Raw genomic sequence first — 20,789 nt, 5'->3', positions numbered from 1 at the left:
TTCATATATATATATATATATATATATATATATATATATCCGTTCCAATTTAATTAAAAAAAATTGTGGGCCTCATATATATTAAACAATAACTAATATTAAAAAAATAGTGCAAATTAATAATGTCAAAAAAAAAAGTGCACCCCGTATTAAAAAATCAAACAATATTCATGTAATTTCCAAAGTATCTCATTAAGTCAATAATGATGGATTCATTGCCACGTGCGTATTCGTAGCAAACACTAATATAATAAAGTTTTAAATACGGAGCACAAACTACAATATTATATTAATCGTGTTTTGAACATAGTATCCCATATTGACAAAATCAAGCAATATATATATATAAAAAAATGAATCCCATATTAAAAAAATAAACAATGTCAAAAAAAAAAAGTGCAGACTTTGTATTTGTACCAAACACTAATATAATAAAGTTTTAGATACGGAGCACAAATTATAATGTTATATCAATCGTGTTTTGAACATAGTATATATATATATATATATATATATATATATATATATATATATATATATATATATATATATATATTATATGCATAAAAATAGTGCAAACTAATAATGTCCAAAAGAGTGAGCCCCATACTAAACAACACCGAGCAATATAAAAAATAAAAAAAAATATTAAAAAAAAAGAAACTATATAAAGCATGGGTTTAGACCCATGCTTCGTCGTCCGTTGTCTCTTAAAAAAAAGTGTGGGCCCCATACTAAATAACACCGAGCAAGAAAAAAAAATGTGGAACTCACCATCTCCAAACTCATGGGGGAAAAAAAAAGTGGACCCTATATTATCAAAATCAAGCAATATCAAAAAAAAAAAAAAGTGAACCCCATATTAAAAAAAATATAATGTTAAAAAAAAAGTGCTAGCTTTGTATTCGTAGCAAACACTAATATAATAAAGTTTTAGATACGGAGCACAAACTACAATGTTATATTAATCGTGTTTTGAACGTAATATATGTATATATATTATATGCATAAAAATAGTACAAACTAATAATGTCAAAAAAAAAAGTGCCCCCATAAAGGGTGGACCTCATACTAAACAACATCAAGCAATATATATATATAAAAAAAAAGTGGAACCCACCATCTCCAAACTCACTGTAAAAAAAGTGGACCCCATATTAACAAAATCAAGCAATATAAAAAAAAATTAACCCCATATTAAAAAAAAATAATGTAAAAAAAAAAGTGCAGACTTTGTATTTGTAGTAAACATTAATATATTAAAGTTTTAGATACGGAGTACAAACTACAATGTTATATTAATCGTGTTTTGAACATAGTATATATATATATATATATGCATAAAAATAGTGCAAATTATTAATGTCCAAAAAAAAAGTGCACTCCATATTAAAAAATCAAACAATATTCATGTAATTTCCAAAGTATCTCATTAAGTCAATAATGATGGATTCATTGCCACGTGCGTATCAATCCATTAGTGGGAGCAAATAAAATTGTTTTTCTTCAAAAAGTTAAGTAGTCAAAACATACAGTTTTCTTTATTTTTTTTATATTAGCCTGAGATCTAATCTAGATATTAAACTGTTGTATTTGCTATTCCGCCATGTCATTTATTTGTTATGTTCACTAAAATAAATATACTTAAAAATATTTATATTTTAAAATAAGATAGAATTTAATTACTTTTTTATTTTTATTCTTACTCTAATAAATGTGAAAAGAGATTAATGTCGTAAAAAAAAATATATCAAATGGAGATCAAATAATGAATAAGGTAAATTAGTCAAATTATAATTCTAATCGACGTTTTCTTAAAAAAACATGCAAAAGACAACATGACAAGTAAAATGAGCTAAACCGAGAATATTTACCAAAAATTAAAAAATAGTATTTCTTCGTTTAAATAGAAAATCAATTTCTACTTTGTTTCGTTTTAAACATGTAAAATTAATTTAATAATTTGAATTAGAATTATCCAAATCAAAATTTGATAAAAAATAATAAGTATTTTACACCTTTAAATTAATCGAATTAAAATTAAAAGTATCAACTGATGCTTACATATTGCTATTGTTTTATGTCAAAGAGAGGAAAATAGTTTCCTTTTAAACAAGTCTTTTCTTTTAAAAAATAGGGTAAATACATAAAAAACCCCCAACGTATAGCCAGATTAATTATGACGCACCCAACCTTTGCGGACGACTTATTACTCCCAGTCTTAATTTTTCAGTATTTTAGTACCATTTTAGACTGACGTGGCAAAAAAAAAATTATGGCGAGTCACTGACAGTGACGTGTCGGTGACGTCAGTTAGAAAATGGTACTAAAATACTGAAAAATTAAGACTGGGGGTAATAGGTCGCCCGCAAAGATTGGGTGCGTCATAATTAATTTGGCTATACGTTGGGGGAGGTTATGTATTAATCCTAAAAAATATTAATAAATTTGCCGATTTTGTATTCGTAGCAAACATTAATATAATAAAATTTTAGATACGGAGCACAAATTACAATGTTATATTAATTGTGTTTTGAACATAATATATACTATATATATATATAATCACTATTCAAAGACAACTACACATATAGATGCACTATAATCTAAAGTGTTGGGCCCGTGCGCAGCATGAGCATAAGCCGTCTAGTTAAAGGGAAAAGGGTCAAATATACCTCTCTACTTTAGTTTATTGGCTAACTTTGCCCTCCGTTAGCCAAAGTAGTCAAATATATCCCTCCCGTTAGCAAAGTCTCAAAAATACCCTCATTTTTAACATATTCCCACATAAACAAGTCTAGTCATTGAAATTGAGTGACATGGATACCGCATAACATTTGACTTATGCTATATGGTGCCTACGTGATAATTTTTTAAAAAACAATCTAGAAAATTGATTTTTTTTAAAACAAATCTGAAAAATAATGGCTTTTATTAAAAATCTGGAACTATTTTGTTTTAATAAAATCCCTTTTTTTTAAATATATTCTCGAAAATTGGATATTTTTAGTGAAAAAAAATCATATAAGGGTCAAATATCAAAGACTAATTTGTTTGAAGATGAATCCGTGCAAAAACTTAGACAAAAGTGGTTGAAATCACCGGGATTTGTTGGATCACAGCTTATATTGAATGAGAATAATTCCTCAATAAGCAGAAACCGAACCCAACAATGGTAATTCTATTTTTATCTCATTATTTTAGTGTTATGGATGAATCTGTGAACAGTTTGGGTTCTTGATTGTTATGACCACTGACAGAAATAAGGAAGCAATTAAATGAATCTAAAAATGGTATTTTTATGGTTGCAAAACCTCAATTTATAGAGCTGATGGCTGATAGATGAGATGCTACACCTGGAAATTCCTTTTAACTGATTCTTACAATCAAACAGCTCTAGTGATCAAGTGTAAATAGATAAACTTCCTGACTAGTTCTTTTTGAACTTTTTAGTATATTGAAACTGTGGTAGGAGTAAGGTCACCTTAGGGGATCAGTTTTATTTGTTGCAATGGACAACATTTGAGTAACACATTGCTGAAGTTCTTGATTCTCCCTTATCATTACCAGAACGACACTTGGTTTGTTCATGTGTCTTAATGACCGGGGAATAGAGGTTAACCTTTAGCATTGTGAAGTTGAACATGAGATTCACTTTACATATTCCTTATAAGTTTGATTGTAGCTGATGGTATAAAGTCCTGTGCAGAGGCATTGACATGACTTTGGGGTTGTAGTAATTCTAAAGCTTACTTCCCGTCTCAGGTTTGTGTTTAATTTGCATTATTTTGGCTTCTGCTATATACATATTTTTTGTCAGAAAACTATTATTTTCACACAACACACACACTCGCTATAAAGTATAAATGTGTCTTCACCACTGAGTCCTATGATTGTCTGCCGTAGTAACTTTGCATTCTCACCTTACTAAGAGTAACCCTGAATTTGAGCTGTTAACATGCGGGTGGGGGGTTGTTGGCAAATTATAGGTCAACCACCTTGAACAATTTTGATGGTCAGAGCGAAACTTGACATCAAAGACTTCATTCAATGACACTTCCTCTTGATCTTCACCTTGCTCTTCTTTTGCTGATTTGCCATCATCTCCCCAACATTATTTGCTATATGTTGCACGGACTCTTCAAAAATATCGTCCGGTGCGTGTCGGATACTCCAAAAGTAGTGCATTTTTGGAGAATCAGACACGGGTGCGGCAACGAAAGTGAAGAGTCCACGCAACTTTTGACTGCTATCCCCTCCTTCATTTCCACAAATAATGTCGAGGGTTTGGGCTTGCATCAATGTCCCCGAATGTACTTTTAGCTTCTTTTTTCATAGCAGATTGTAAGTGAGGTAACAAGAAGTTGAAAGGTTTGTCGATGGAAGAATAGATGGCTTGGGGACATGGCTAGGGAACTTTGTGTTAGGTGCTTGGTTTCAGGCTTTTTATTGGAAGGAAACTGGATCATGGAGTGGAATTGTGCTTATGCGATTGATGGATTCTCACGCCACGCTACTTGGCTACTTCATACACATCTATAAGAGTTGTAGAATGCTTATAGCATTGATAGATTCCTCATGGTACTTGGCTACTTAATATACACATGTAAGAGTTTTAGGATTAGATATCCTAGGCTTCAATCTCTAATAAAATATGAATTTGACTTATGTGAATGGGTAGTTTTACAATCCCTCTTAAATTCTGATTCCGCCATTGCAATTGAAAGATTGCTTCAGTTGTACAGAGCTTTGGTACCAAATGTTGCCATTTGCTCAACTAACCAGCCAAAGAAGGAAAATAAAGCTGAAAGCTTGAAAAATTGTTAGAAATAACAAAGAAGTTAAGAGGAATGCAAATAAAGAGCTAAAAAATGGGGTTCAAATATGTATTCTCAATGTTCTCCGTTGTGATTACGGGCTTATTTTGTAAAGTTGAGAGCAGAGATGCCCCGTTGGATATTCCCATAACTGACTCTAATAAACTAACAACGATGTTAACTGACTTTCCTCTTAAACATTATGCAGCTTAGCAACCATTGCATGACGACAGTGATCAAGCTATTGCCTTTCTTACAGAAAGATGTCTTGAATTACCAATATCTCTTGCTAAGTCCTCTGCAATCAGTCTTTGTTTGGTTCTGTATCTCTTCACCGTATCACGACAGTGATCACCTTTTCGCTTGAGTTATCTCCCTAAACATTCTTAATGTTCTCTGAGGATAGCATAAAACTATTACTCACATGTTACTAATATAGTGCTCTTAAAATTTTTTTCCCTTCACAGAGAAGGTAATCTACCATGACTAGAAGTTTGGTGGTGATATTATTGCACTTCAGAATGTTTCTGTTGGCATGTTAACTAGGTATTTTTTGTCCTCTTGGTGCTGCTAAACTGCTGCTTCTTTCTTCCCTAGCTTCACTATTTAAGGAGATTCTTTCTAAAAGATTTCAACTCTATAAGTGCATGCAATTTTATCTTTGAAGTAATTCTCTGAAAAGCACAAGCTACTCATTCTCCTTCAGGTATAGATGTGGTCTGGAATATTATAACTTACTATCCTTTAATGCTTTTGAACGAAGGTCGCCTTCATGAGTGCATTCCATTTTATCTTTGAAGTAATTCTATGAAAAGCACAACCTGCTCATTCTCCTCCAGGAATAACTATTCACTGAGTGCACTTAAATAGATGCAGATAAAAAAATATAAAAAAATATCATTTGGTGCATGCTCTAAAAGCTAGGGACAGTACTAGCTGGCGATGATAGTGGTTGGTGTGATGGTTGTAGTGGCTGGTGGAGGTGCCCCGGGCTGATGATTGTGTAGTTATGGCTGGTGGTGATGGTCGTGGTAGTACAGTGATGGCTGGTGGTGACAGCTGTGCAATGGTGGCTAGCAGGGAAAGTGATGATTGATTTTGTGTGGTGGTAGTAGACAAGTGGTGATAAAAGGTCACCTTCATAGGAATTTTTAGGGGAATATCGTCTTAAAAATTTAGACTCTGTACACGAGCTGAAAATTCATACCTATTAAGAGCAGATAAGTGGTTGAAAAGAATAAAGATCGAATTTGAAAGCGGAACCATTCAGATTCTAATTGCCATTAAGCGGAAAAAACAGGGTCTAAGTCACCTCATCTGAGAACCATTTACATTGTCTAACCTCATACTTTCACTTTTATCACTTCTTTCCACCAAATGTTCTCCTCAGTTGCAAACCTCCATAGGCATTTTTTAAAGAGGGCTGGGTAAAACATCATTAGTCTTTGATACCCACTCCATCCTAATTTTAGCTATAACTTTCTCCCAATTTGCTTCATCAAACAAAAACTTTTAAATTACCATGTAAACTAAAATTCTCTAATATTTTGTGGATATAATGTTTAATTGTTATTTTTTTAAACTTAATTTATTATTATTTTAGATAAAGACAAAATTATACACATTCAGATGATGATAGAACAATCTTTTTTATCTTTTTGATAACCGTGTTGTCCGGGTCAGCTTGCTCGCACCTCGACTAATCCCACGGGATATTTGCCACCTCCCACCACCAACAGGTATCAGGTAACTCTGTCCACCAAAGCTAGAACAGATAGAAAGAAATCACCTAGTATTCTATCTCTGCTGGGAAGTGAACGTGAAACCTCATGGTGCTCAACCCACTTCATTGACCACTAGGCCACAGCCTTGGGTGCGATGATACAACTATCTTAATCATTCAATAGTCAGATTTAGTGATACTATCTTAATAATCTTATATCTACTGAGATTCAGATATCTTAATCTTAAATTTACAAATGAGTTGATCATATGGGACAAGCTTATGCAAAGTGATTATGAAGGGGATGCAGGATTTCACAAGATTTATGGTCTTCTCATTTGGGAATGGGAACCAAATTTGGTTTAAGCTCGATGTGGTGTGGAGATACCCGTAAAGATGAATAATTTCCCGTTACAGAAACAAGACAGCGGTAGGAAGGACGAAGAGAATTTCAGAAAATATACATCGGATAGGGAAATTGATGTGGTGGAGAGATTACTGCACAAGCTATGCAGTTTTGTATAGTTCGGAGGGGACGATAAGATAGTGTGGGAGGGTTCTTTATTAGCAGTCATTCTCATGTCTCATGTCTGATGAAGGTGTTACAAGATTGGACACCAATAACTACAACTGTCTCAATCCCAAGATAGTTTAGGTCGGCTATATGAATTCTCAGCACCAATCTGTGAATTCAAGACAATTTCATTACTTGTCATTATCCATTTGGATACCAGTATGGAAAATGCATCCAGCCAAGAGAGTGGCATTTTTTTACATGGTGTGCAATACCGGGAGCACTCTCGCTTTTGGCATAGCGGGCCCCAGTGGGAGGATCGCACGATGTGCTATTAGCTCAGTGGTAGAGCGCGCTCCTGAATTACAACTCTATTGTACAGCATTTGGGGCATTGGTCTTTGCAGCGTTAATGCTTTTTGCTGGTTGGTTTCATTATCATAAAACGGCGCCAAAATTGGCTTGGTTTCAAGATGTAGAATCTATGCTGAATCACCATTTAGCAGGGCTACTAGGACTTGGGTCTCTCTCTTGGGCGGGGCATCAAGTACATGTATCTTTACTGATTAACCAATTTCTAAAAAAAGATTCTTTCCTTTATCTTATCTGCTATCTCATGTAGTAATTATCTTTTTCAATTGGGAGAGATGGGTGAGCGGACTAAAGCGGCGGATGCAACTGCAAACAATACAAAAATTAAGGAGAAGGAGATGCATAGTGGTCAGTTGGTGTGCATCAGTAAAAATCACGACAAACAAGCAAGCATTTGCATTAGCTAAGGTTTATAAATAGTTCATTTTGTTAAATTGCTTGTGTTTAGGATTTTAGTTAGCAGAATCTTGAAAAATATTCTTGCCTAAGTTTAATCGTTAGTTCTTAAAAAATATAGTTTTAAAGAAGAAAGTTGGAAAGTTCTGGGGGACTAGCTATTACTGTGCAGATTAATAGCGTTTCTTTGAGAAGTTCAACAACAACAAGAAGAAGCCCAGTATAATCCCACTAAGTGGGGTCTGGGGAGGGTAGAGTGTACGCAGACCTAACCCCCACCTTGAAAGGTAGGACGGCTGTTTCCGAAAGACCCTCGGCTCAAGAGAGGAGAGAAAAAAAAAAAAAGGGCAAAACAAAAGGTTAGATATGATCAAGCGTATCAAAAACAATATGAAAGCAAGGAATAACAAAGCAAGAAAGTCATGGTAAAAGGAGAATTAACTGCTATAAATAACTATGAAAATGAAAACAATGAAAGTAAATAAGCCATTATAAACCAACAGATACTCGCAGAAACTCGCAGAAATCAAGAGACAAGAAACTATAGAACAACATAACTACTCTTAAGGGAGGATAAACGCGACTACTTACTATCCTTCTACCCTAATATGAGTCCTCCATACCCTCCTATCTAAGGTCATGTCTTCCGTAAGCAGGAAATGCGCCATGTCTTGTCTAATCACTTCCCCCCAATACTTCTTCGGCCTACCTCTACCTCTTCTGAAACCGTCGCTGGCCAACCTCTCGCACCTCCGCACTGGGGCATTTTCATCTCTCCGCATCACATGCCCAAACCATCTCAACCTCACTTCCCGCATCTTGTCTTCCACTGAGGCTATTCCAACCTTGTCTCGGATGACTTCATTCCTATTCCTATCACTCCTAGTGTGCCCACACATCCATCACATCATCCTCATTTCCGTCACTTTCATCTTCTGAACATGAGATTTCTTGACTGGCCAACACTCCGCCCCATACAACATAGTTGGTCTAACCACCACTTTGTAGAACTTGCCTTTAAGTTTCGGTGGCACCTTCTTGTCACACAACACTCCGGAAGCAAGCCTCCATTTCATCCATCCTGCACCAATACGATGTGTGACGTCATCATCAATCTCCCCATTTCCTTGTATAATAAACCCAAGATACTTGAAACTATCTTTCTTCTGTATGACCTGGGTGCCAAGCTTCACTTCCACGTCAGCCTCCTGTACTATATCATTGAAATGAAATTTGACGTCTTTTGGCTCTTTGATAAGCTAAAACCAAAACGATTGCTTTGGCTCAACTCAAATGAAATTTTTTCATTTCCAAACATCATTTTTATTTTCTTATTATTATTACTGGAAGACTAATACAGTAATAATAATAAGAAAATAAAAATGATGTTTGGAAATGAAAAAATTTCATTTGAGTTGAGCCAAAGCAATCGTTTTGGTTTTAGCTTATCAAAGAGCCAAAAGACGTCAAAACCGTGCCTTTTGAACCTAAAAGAATCCTATTTAGGTAGAAACAAATATGATAGTCATTTTGTCTTCCAGTTATTAAAAGAACATAGACTAAGTAGTCTAAACAAACCATAAAGAAGCATTCAGCAATTATGTAATACCCTTGAGTTCACTTGTCTGAAATCTAGCTATATTGTTTATTATACCTTATTTGTCATGGTTTGTGATATTCTTTTTCCATTTTGGCTTCATTTATCAAATGAAACAGGCATATCTCTGGTTTGCTATATGCCACGTCCAAGCTTTTGTTTCCTACTTAACATTATCATATAAATATTGTCTATCCAGATGCACACATGTGCAATTCACATGTCTTCTCATATAAAATATAGACACACCAAAGACTTTAGTTTGGTTTCTTGCAACATTTTATATCTGTTGTTTAAGCTGTATAGAAGGTAGGTGGTTCAAAGAGATCATTTTTCCCTTCCTATAATTCAAATTTTTGTTCAGGATTTTTAGTGTTGGCAGTCATGTGGGTGAGGCATACAATGATGTCAAGAATTGTTTCAAGAGGGTATCCCTAAAAGTTGATGTTCATGTGGGATGGACCACTAACACGACGACACAAATCCATAGCCTCTTTACTGAAAAGGACCCTCAAAAGTTTTTCTTTTTCTTTTTAAGATATCTATCAAATTCTATGTCACCATTGGTCCTTGGGGAACCCTTTTTCATTGGTTTTGACACATTATTGAGGAGTTTTCTCTTGACTTAATCTTTTTCTGCAGCTTTTTGAGGAGATATTGGTTTGTTGGTTCAATTGTTTTCAGCTGAAAATGCCTTTCATAAAATCTCCTCATACCATCCAAGTTATGTTGTCTTTACTTTTTAGCATTTTGGAGTTCTTGGAACCTTCTTAGTAAAAAGTTTTGTGGGGGGCCATTTTTGAATCTGTATTATGTGGGTGTTAGAGAATTCTGATATAGAGCAATCTGATAGTATCTTAAAAAAAGTTGCCTTCTCATCTGATTACGAGTTCTGCACAGTAACTCTTTTTTTTTTTTTTTTTTAATTTTCCATCTGGCCCATATGCTTTTTGTTGATGTTGTACTAGGTATCCAACAGACAAAACTAGTTTTACCTTAGATTTTTTCATAAATTGACTAGGAGAGTTGGTCCTTTAGGAACTTGAGAAGCCAATATGATGTCAATAGTGATTTTTTGCATAATGAATCAGTTAGTATTATTCAAGAAATCCTGGTAAAGTTCTGGATCTTCCAGAAGTGTCACGAAGTTTCATCATGGCAAGTCAGCCAATATGATGTCAAGTGTGATTTTGCATAATGAAGTCAGTTAGTATTGTTCATAAGAAATCTTGGGAAACTTCTTGATCTTCCAGAAGCGTCATGAAATTTCGTTCTAAATCAGGAGTTTCTTGTTTAAATATGACACAAGCAATGATGGAAGATTCTTGGTTTTTTAGATTGCAGTTGGTTCAAACTTTATGTGCTGTAAAAACTGAAGAAAAAGAAAAACTTGCTTGTGGTAACTTCATTTTTAGTAGCAATGCAGGATTTGTGCATTGCCTAGAATTTCTCTTGGCTGAGAATTGCAGACAAAATCCCTGAAATTTTGCCATGATGATGTAGTACATTGCTGACTACAGAAAGATTTGTAGAGGCTGAGAATTGCAGACAAAATCCCTGAAATTTAGCCATGCTGATGCAGTACATTGCTGACTACAGAAAGATTTGTAGAATTGAAGAAGCAAAGATGATGCTTGCTTGCATACTTTTTCCATATTAGACAAAATGAACACTTCTATTTTTGGTACAGAAGCATGAGAGGTGATAAACCAGGAGTCCAGAACCAAAATGCCCCCCAAAAAACCACTTTGAACCAAAATACCCCAACAAAAAAAAAATGTTACAAAACTACCTTTATTACTGCGCTAAAGCAGTTCACGGAGACGGAGCCGTTAACTGCTTTAGCACAGTATTTTACTGCGTTATAGAAGCTGTTAAAAAAATATAAAATTCTATAACGCAGTAAAATACTGCGTTATAGAAACAGTACAAAATAAAATAAAATTGGCCAACTTTATTTTTTAAAACACTTAGTGTTTTTTTCCATACTTTGACCAATGATTAGACGTGTGTCAAAACTCCGAAACGTCAATAATTTATATAGAACCTGATATTTTTTTCTGCGTACAATAATGTAGGCTCAATACATCAAGGATACGTAAACGTTCGGATCGTCATTTTAGGGGTTGAAAAGGTGCCCGAAGTAAGTTTTGTTGCCCGAATTAAGTTTTATTTATAAACTTTAGGTTTAAACGTTCTATATACATAGACGTCCATTTTTGTTTGAAGACTTATTGTCATTAGCTTAAGGTTTTTTATTTTTAGGGTTTAGATTTATTGAAAATAAAGCCGTTGCCAAAAGGTTTTTAACTGCTTTAGCGCAGTCCGTCTCCGTGAATTTCTTTAGCGCAGTAAATTACTGCGCTAAAGGTAGTTTTGTAACATTTTTTTTTTGTTGGGGTATTTTGGTTCAAAGTGGTTTTTTTGGGGGCAGTTTGGTTCCGGACTCATAAACCAGCCACCAACTCAGCATGTTAAGGGGAAATGAGAACCTTCTTAGCTACTAAACCCAACAAAAAATATCAGCGATATTTCTTTATTTTTATTTCTTTTTAAATAATGGAGTCAACTGGCGAAGGGGAGCTTAGGAGCAACGGTAAAGTTGTCTCTGTGTTACCTATAGATCACGGGTTTGAGCCGTGGAATCGCTGATACTTGCAACAGCGTAGGCTCCTAAGCTCCCCTTGCAACTCAGGTTGTTTCTTGCACCGAGCTACCCTTTATTGAGTCCAACTTGCGACACTTTGACTAATCGATTGGGTATCTCCTATTTCTCACTAGCATAAGTATCGGACAACTAAGTTCACTAAGATTTAAGCAAATAGGAAGAAATCACCTAATACTTTTTTTAGTTCTGGCCCTGACCCTAGGCCGACAAAAGAAAATGACAAAAAGCAAAAAAGAAGTTGAAACCGCGGGGATTTGTGTTTTGTTCAATCAGCAGAAACCGAACCCAACAATGGTAATTCTGTTTTTATCTCATTAGTTTAGTGTTATGGATGACACAATTTGGATTCGTGATTGTTGTGATTACCACTAAAAGAAATGAGGAAGCAATAAAAAGAAGCTACAAATGGGAATTATGATTGCAAACCTCAATTTATTGACTGAGATGCTTCACCTGGACATTCCTTAAACTGACATACAAGTTAGAAATCAAGTGTAAAATAGATAAACTTCCCAACTAATTCTTATCTAGGTGGAAATAAACTTTTTAGTTATCTTGAAACTGTGATAGGAGTAAGGTCACTTTAGGGGATTAATTTTTCTATTGTGCAGCTTTATTGGAATGGAGAACACTCTGACTAACACATTGCTGATTGCATTCTGAAGTTGAATTTGAAAGATTCACCTTACATATTCCTTTTTGATTGTAGCTGATGGTATAAATCCTGTGCAGTGGCATTGACATGATTTTGCATGAGCAGTGCTGGCCTATTGTCTGGATATGGGGTTGTCGGAATTCTAAAACTTTACTTCCGGTCCCAAGTTTATGTTTAATTTGCATTATTTTCAAAGGGGTTGGCTTCTGCTATATACATATTGTTTGTCAGAAAGCTACTCCCTCCAATTTAAAATAAGTGGTGTTTTTGGCTTATGCACACCCCTTAAGAAATTGCTCACTCCTAGAAAATTAGAGGAGTGTATTTACTAACTTACCGCTAATCAAATGCCTAGAAAAAGAGAAGCTACTTAATGATTCTTGATTATGTAAATAAGGGTAATTTTTGAAGAATAAGATCAACTTCCTCTTGAAATCCTAAAGCACCACTTATTTTGAAACAGAAAAGCCTAAAACACCATTTATTTAGAAACGGAGGGAGTATGATATTCACACACACACTATAAAGTTTAAAGGTGTCTTCGCCACTGGTCCTATGATCATCTGCCGTGGTAACTTTGCCTACTCACCTTACTGAGAATAACCCTGAATTTGAGCTGTTAACATGCGGGTGGGGGGTTGTTGACAAATTATATGTCGACCACCTTGAACAATTTTCATGGTCAGAGGGAAACTTGACATCATGCATTTCATTCAATGACACTTCCTCTTGATCTTCACTCTGCTCCTCTTTTACCGACTTGCCATCATCCTCCCCAACATTCTCTGCTATCCCCTCCTTCATTTCCACAAATAATGTCGAGGGTTTGGGCTTGCATCAATGTCCCCGAAAGTACTTTTAGCTTCTGTTTTCATAATAGATTGTATGTGAGGTAACAGGAAGTTGAAAGGTTTGTCGATGGAAGAATAGATGGCTTGGGGGCATGGCTAGGGAAATTTTTGTTAGGTGCTTGGTTTCAGGCTTTTTATTGGAAGGAAACTGGATCATGGAGTAGAATTGTGCTTATGGGATTGATGGATTCTCACACTACTTGGCTACTTCATACACATCTATAAGAGTTGTAAAATGCTTATGGCATTGATAGATTCCTCATGGGTACTTGGCTACTTAATATACATCAGGATTAGATATCATAGGCATCAATCTGTAATAAAATATGAATTTGACTTATGTGAATGAGTGGTTTTACAATCCCTCTTAAATTCTGGTTTTCCGCCATTGCAATTGAAAGAATGCAAATAAAGAGCTAAAAAATGGGGTTCAAATATGTATTCTCAATGTTCTCCGTTGTGATTACGGGCTTATTTTGTAAAGTTGAGAGCAGAGATGCCCCGTTGGATATTCCCATAACTGACTCTAATAAACTAACAACGATGTTAACTGACTTTCCTCTTTAACATTATGCAGCTTAGCAACTATTGCATGGCGACAGTGATCAAGCTATTGCCTTTCTTACAGAAAGATGTCTTGAATTACCAATATCTCTTGCTAAGTCCTCTGCAATCAGTCTTTGTTTGGTTCTGTATCTCTTCACCGTATCACGACAGTGGTCACCTTTTCGTTTTGAGTTATCTCCTTAAACATTCTTAATGTTCTCTGAGGATAGCATAAAATTATTACTCACATGTTACTAATATAGTGCTCCTAAATTTTTTTCCCTTCACAGAGAAGGTAATCTACCATGACTAGAAGTTTGATGGTGATATTATTCCACTTCAGAATGTTTCTGTTGGCATGTTAACTAGGTATTTCTAAATTTCTTTGTCCTCTTGGTGCTGCTAAACTGCTGCTGCTTTCGTCTCCAGCTTCACTATTTAAGGAGATTACATCATGACTTATCTTCTAATTCTTTCTAACAGATTTCAACTCTATAAGTGCATGCAATTTTATCTTTGAAGTAATTCTCTGGAAAGACTCATTCTCCTTCAGGTATAAATGTGCTCTGGAATATTACAACTTCCTATCCTTTAATGCTTTCTAACGAAGGTCGCCTTCATGAATGCATTTCATTTTATCTTTGAAGTAATTCTATGAAAAGCACAAGCTGCTCATTCTCCTCTAGGAATGAGATAAGTTTAATCAAACTTAAATCAGCAATATTTTGTCCTAAGCTAATTCATAGTGTTTACACTTGCATGTGCATTGCTTTTGTGCGTACAATGTGGCGTTTTTTTTCCATGCGGCATCACTGTGTTGTTGATCACTCCTTTCCTCCTGTTAGTAGACCTGCGAGTATGGGCTTATCCGGAATTTCCGTGCACTCAAATAGATGAAGATAAAAAATATCATTTGGTGAGTTGGGAGAAAGTTACAGCTAAAATTAGGATGGAGTGGGTATCAAAGACTAATGATGTTTTACCGAGCCCCTCTTGAAAAAATTCCTGAGGTTTGCAACTGAGGAGAACATTTGGTTGAAAGAAGTGATACAAGTGAAGGTATGAGGTCAGACAATGTAAATGGTTCTCTGATGAGGTGACTTAAACACTGTTTTTTCCGCTTAATGGAAGGTAGAATCTGAATGGTTCCACTATCAAATTCGATTTTTATTCCTTTCAACCACTTATTTGCTCTTAATAGGTATGAGTTTTCAGCTCGTGTACAGAGTCTTAAATTTTTTAAGACGATATTCACCTAAAAATTCCTATGAAGGTGACCTTCTATCACCACTTTGTCTACTACCACCACACAACATCAATCACTACTTTCGCCGCTGGTCACCATCGTACAGCTGTCACCACCAGCCATCACTGTACTACCACTACCACCACCACCAGCCATAACTAAACAATCATCAGCCCCGGGCACCTCCACCAGCCACCACAGCACAACCATCGCGCCAACCACTATCTTCGCCAGCTGCTGCTGTCCCTACCTTTTAGAGCATGCTTCATCAAACAAAAACTTTAAATTACCATGTAAACTAAAATTTTCTCTAATATCTTGTGGATATAATGTCTCATTGTTATTTTTTAAAATTATTATGTTTTTATATTAGATAAAAACAAAATTAGACACATTCAGGTGATGGCAGAACTATCTTAATCATTCAATATTCAGACTTAGAGACACTATCTTAATAATCTTATGTGTATTGAGATTCAGACATCATAATCTTAAATAAACAAATGAGTTGATCATATGGGACAAGCTTATGCAAAGTGATTATGAAGGGGATGCAGGATTTTACAATATTTATCGTCTTTTCAATTGGAAATGGGAACCAAATTTGGTTTAAGCTCGATGTGGTGAGGAGATGCTGGTAAAGATCCGTTACAGAAATCAAGACAGCAGTAGGAAGGATGAAGTAAGTTTCAGAAAATATACACCGGATAGGGGAATTCATATGGTGGACAGATTGCTGCACTAGCTATGCAGAATTGTACAGTTTGGAGGGGACAATAAGATAGTGTGGGAGGGTTCTTCATTAGCAGTCATTCTCATGTCTGAAGGTGTTATGAGATTGGACACCAACAACTACAACTGTCTCAATCCCAAGATAGTTTACATCGGCTATATGAATTCTCAGCACCAATCTGAGCATGAATTCCAAGAGATTGTAAGTCTTTCAAGACAATTTCATTCCATGTCATTATCCATTTGGACACCACTATTGAAAATGCAGCCAGCCAATTGAGTGGCATTGTTTTTACCTGGTGTGCAATACCAGGAGAGCAGACACTAACAACTTAAGGAGAAGGAGATGCATAGTGGTCAGTTGGTGTGCATGAGTAAAAATCGCGACGAACATGTAGATTACCTTTTTATTACATTGTAGGTTTGCGACAGTTAATGAGCCATGATATTGTTGATTTTCGATATCCATTGGTTTTCTCGAAACAATCGTGGAAGCACTGGTGAGTTGGAGACTGGACAAGCTAAATGTGAGTAGGAGTGGAGAACCTTCTATGAAAAGAGAGAGTTATGGAGAACCACTCCCCTGTGCATTTTTGGCTACTATGGGAGGAATGAATATGAGGATTTGCCTAATATAAATGAATATGAGGAATTTTGATAAAACTGAGTGTTCACTGTTAAACGTTAAAAATCTGTATTTTTTCACTTCTTGTTTTGGTCTAAAGAGGAAGCTCCTTACTGTAAAGTTGATTTTGAAGGGCTTATTGATTTTGTACCTAATGGTTTTACACCTAGCAACATTTTGGTGTATATAATCAAATTTACTTACAACAACAACAACCCAGTGAAATCCCACAACGTGGGGTCTGGGGAGGGTAGAGTGTACGCAGACCTTACTCCTACCAAGGTAGGACGGCTGTTTCCGAAAGACTCTCGGCTCAATAAAAAAAGCATAAAAAGAGGTCAGATAAGGCTAAGAGATTCAAAGCGATATGAAAATGAAATAACGCAAGCGACACAGATAACATAGGATAATCAAAGCACAGGAAATAACAGATAATAGCAGAAAATACTACAACAGAGAACAGGAAATGAAAATAGCACAGGAAATGAAATAATAATTTACTTAATTATTATAAAAAACACAATTTTCTGTTCTTCTCCTTACAAAAAACATAAACAGAGGACTTCTGCTTTCTCCAAGAAGAAACAAAGGGACAGACCATAGAAACAAGAAGAGCGGTCGGAGAAGGAGAAGACAAAAACGATTCTCTCTTTCTCCCAAAAGAAAAATGAAAGGAAATAGAAGATGTGGGCAGTCAAACTTTTTTGCCAAAAGAAAAATGATAAGAAAAAAAAAAAAAAAGAAGAAAGAAAATGTACCCTTGAAGATCACTGTTCCTTGCGCTTCGTCCAACTCTGATCATTGATGATCTTCTCACGTCGTTTGTTCTCTGTTGTAGTATTTTCTTATTGTCTTTTCATGAGTACATCTCTTTTACTCTTGTAAAATATTTCGTCTCTTTGGATTCTAATTTCTTGATTTTTTTTACTTGAAAGATGTGCACGTATAGGGCCTTGTGCTTACTTGAGGTGTGTGCTTACTGATCACTTGTGCGCCACACTTTGCCTGAAGTGTTGTGAGGCGCTATTTCTGTTCTTTGTGTTGCCTCAGAACTTGAAGCTTGCTTTTAGTTTAATTGGAGGCATTAAATGCTCCAAGTTTTAGGTTCTTAAATTAGATATGTCTCAGCTCCTATATTTGACAAACTATACGTCGCATTTTGTTTGACAGATATACTAGGTGTATTCATCAAATTATAATGTCATCAATACATCTCTTTTCTCAAATAATTTAGATATACATGAAAACAAGTCCTAGTGGTACAACATATGTATCTATAGTTTAGATATACATGTTGTACTACTAGGACTTGTTTTAATGGCCAATTTGGACATGCTCCACTGGTGCTGTAAAGTCTTTGGATTTGTTTCTGTTGCTGGTTCTTCTATTTTCTGATGACAAACTGCTACTAGAACAATTGTTGTATCTATGATGATATGTTTGAATAACATAGCTATCAGCTATCAGGCGGACCCACTCACTCCCCCCCGTTTTTGATGCGTCCAAAGCTTAAATATAGTAAGAAAAAGGCAGATGTTCTGATTCTGCATTCTGTTTAGCTCAGCAGTCTGCTGCCTTGCCTCTCCCTCTTTCTAGCATCAACCATGGAGTGATATTTTGAGAATAAGTAACCCATCGTAGTTCTTTGGTCACTATTTTGCTATTTTAAGCCAATATTTTAAAGACGATTTCATGATTTTGTTGAATCCTGTGATTTGGGCATTGTTTCGTAATCTCTCATTATAACAATTTTAAGTTTGTACCCATTTTGCAGTCTGATTCTAACAATTTTAAGTTTGTGAATTTTAAACCTTTGTAATTAAACGTGCTTCACCGCCCATTTTTATTGATTTGGTGCTCGTAAATGCTTTAAAACGTGATCTTGTAGAAGCTGAATTATTTTTGTGTCTGTTTCTGCTTCTGATTATTATGTTTTGAGATGTTACCTATTGCTGTCTATGAAGCTTTCTTCGAGTGAGAATAAAAATGGTCTTTTGATGCTATCCAGGTCGCAAACTGTGATACCTGGAAAGCAAAAACTGGTTTTTGGTGTTAGGTCTGGTTGGACATCTCATTATATGGTATTAAAAAGAATGAAGAAATTTTTAATTTACCTGCTTTAATTTAAGGAAGGAGCTAGACTTCTAGAAATTCAGAAAGACTCATCATTGTGTTGGGCATCAGATTGGTAGTTGAATCGAGGCCTCGCAGTTCAACATAAAATATGCATTTGCATTAGCCTACAACAACAACATACCCGGTGAAATCCCACAAAGTGGGTCTGGGGAGGGTAGAGTGTACGCAGACCTTACCCCTACCAAGGTAGGTAAAGAGGTTGTTTCTGGTAGACCTTCGGCCCAAGGACAAATAATATAAAGAGAGCATTTGCATTAGCCTATAGTTTATAAATAGTTCATTTTGTTAAATTGCTTGTTTTTAGAATTTTAGTTAGCAGAATCTTGAAAAGTATCAAGAAGTTGGAAAGTAAGTTTTGGGAGACTAACTATTACTGTGCAGATTAATACAGTTTCTTTGAGAAGTTCGTGAAGATTAATACAATAATAATAAGAAGAAAATAAAAATGATGTTGGAAATGAAATTTTTTCATTTGAGTTGAGCCAAAGCAGTCGTTTTGGTTTTAGCTTATCAAAGAGCCAAAAGACTTCAAAACTGTGCCTTTTGAACCAAAAAGAATCCTATTTAGCTAGAAACAAATATGACAATCATGTTGTCTTCAAGTTATTAAAAGAACATAGACTAAGTAGTCTAAACAAACCATAAAGAAGCATTCAGCAATTATGTTATACCCTTGAGGACTTGTCTGAAATCTTAGCTATGTTGTTTATTATACCTTGTTTGTCATGGTTTGTGATATTCTTTTTCCATTTTGGCTTCATTTATCAAATGAAACAGGCATATCTCTGGTTTGTTATATGCCACGTCCAAGCTATGGTTTCCTACTTAACATTATCATATAAATGTTGGCTATCCAGATGTACACATGTGAAATCCATATGTCTTCTCATATAAAACATAGACACATCGAAGACTTAGTTTGGTTTCTTGCAACATTTTATATCTGTTTTTTAAGCTGTATATAAGGTAGGTACTTCAAAGAGATCATATTTTCCCTTCATATAATTGAAATTTTTGTTCAGGATTTTGAGTGTTGGCAGTCATGTGGGTGAGGCATACAAATGATGTCGAGCATTATTTCAAGAGGGTATCCCTAAAAGTTGATGTTCATGTGGGATGGACCAATAACAGGACGACACAAATCAATAGCCTCTTTACTGAAAAGAACCCTCAAAAGTTTTCTTTTTCTTTTTAAGATATGTATCAAATTCTATGTCACCATTGGTCCTTTGGGGACCCTTTTTCATTGATGTTGACACCGTTATTGAGGAGTTGTCCATTGACTTAATCTTTTTCTGCAGCTTTTTGAGGAGATATTGGTTTGTTGGTTCAATTGTTTTCAGCTGAAAATGCCTTTCATAAAATTCTCCTCATAACATCCAAGTTATGTTGTCTTTACTTTTTAGCATTTTTGGAGTTCTTGGAACCTTCTTAGTAAAAAGTTTGTGGGGGGCCATTTTAGAATCTGTATTATGTGGGTGTTAGAGAATTCTGACATAGAGCAATCTGATAGTATCTTAAAGAAAGGTGCCTTCTTATCTGATTACTAGTTCTGCAAAGTAACTCTCTTTTTTATTTTTCCATCTGGTCCATATGCTTTTTGTTGACGTTGTACTAGGTATCCAACAAACAAAACTAGTTTTAACTTCAGATTTTTTCATAAATTGACTAGGAGAGTTGGTCCTTTAGGAACTTGAGAAGCCAATATGATGTCAATAGTGATTTTTTGCATAATGAATCAGTTAGTATTATTCAAGAAATCCTGGGAAAGTTCTGGATCTTCCAGAAGTGTCACGAAGTTTCATGTCGCAAGTCAGCCAGTATGAATGTATGATGTCAAGAGTGATTTTTGCATAATGAAGTCAGTCAGTATTATTCATAAGAAATCCAGTCACGAAGTTTCGTTGTGGCG

At 35.2% G+C, this 20,789-nt stretch overlaps 1 long non-coding RNA gene across 14 annotated transcripts; it reads left to right on the top strand.

The window, feature by feature from the left end:
• The first annotated feature begins 2,994 nt into the window (after positions 1-2,994).
• LOC132618613 (uncharacterized) lies at positions 2,995-20,423 on the top strand. 14 transcript variants are annotated; one of them, XR_009574222.1, is made up of 8 exons: positions 2,998-3,175; positions 3,710-3,765; positions 5,285-5,363; positions 11,497-11,561; positions 12,796-12,871; positions 14,170-14,507; positions 14,622-14,691; positions 14,984-17,506. It is a non-coding gene; the product is annotated as an uncharacterized LOC132618613 (long non-coding RNA). The 14 variants fall into 14 exon arrangements; XR_009574220.1 differs by lacking the exon at positions 12,796-12,871 and having other exon boundaries at positions 2,995-3,175; positions 11,497-12,380; XR_009574215.1 differs by lacking the exon at positions 11,497-11,561 and adding an exon at positions 19,900-20,423 and having other exon boundaries at positions 12,796-14,507; positions 14,984-17,603.
• The last annotated feature ends 366 nt before the right edge of the window (positions 20,424-20,789 follow it).

This window comes from Lycium barbarum, chromosome 11 (genome assembly GCF_019175385.1).
Source record: "Lycium barbarum isolate Lr01 chromosome 11, ASM1917538v2, whole genome shotgun sequence".
NCBI lineage: Eukaryota > Viridiplantae > Streptophyta > Magnoliopsida > Solanales > Solanaceae > Lycium > Lycium barbarum.
This window is presented reverse-complemented; position numbering and strand designations above follow the sequence as displayed.